Source organism: Mustela nivalis (genome assembly GCF_964662115.1).
Source record: "Mustela nivalis genome assembly, chromosome: 2".
NCBI lineage: Eukaryota > Metazoa > Chordata > Mammalia > Carnivora > Mustelidae > Mustela > Mustela nivalis.
This window is the reverse complement of record NC_139021.1, coordinates 111163156-111163908: the sequence shown is the minus strand read 5'-3', so window position 1 is coordinate 111163908 and position 753 is coordinate 111163156.

Below are 753 nucleotides of genomic sequence, written 5' to 3'. Positions count from 1 at the left end.
AATATATTCTCTTATTTAGTATATTTATATCAGAAATATTCTGTTTTTCTTGTGATTTTGATGAAACCGTAAAGTTTCAAGTCATTCTCTCTCTTTTTTTTTTTTAAGTCATTCTTATGAAGTTATTCTTCATCCTAAATTTCATGATTGCTTTGCTTCCTCCTCTTAGTGGATTTCAAAAACATATCAATTTTTTAAATTTAATTTTTTAAATTAAATTTTTTAAATTTAAATTTCAAAAATATATCATCAATAGTGACTTTATCAAAATGTAAAAATACAGAAGATTGTTCTGCTAACAGGACTTATGGATCCATTCTTCCTGGTTATTATAGGAAAAGGAACTTGAACTTCTAAGTCTTTTGTAAATAGTAATTCAGTCTGTGTGTTACATTCTGAACAGTTAAAGTTTTGATTACCATGACTAGTAAGTTTCATAGATTTTTTTTCCCTATTGACTTTTCCTTATTTTCTCTAAGTAAAACCTGCTTGTGAAGGCCAACATAATTTGTGAGTGGTCTCAGATTATGCACTATGAAATGACTGAACATATCTATAATTGAGAGTAGGGAATGGATTATTACTAATCTTTTTAATTTCCTATTTGCTTAGGTTGGCATTTGTGTACTATAATTGTTAGACTTAATAAAGTTATCAGTCATTATTTATTAAAAAATCTTAATATAGAAAACTAGAGAAGATAATATAACATAATAAGATAATAAAATAAATTCATTTTATTTATTTATTTAT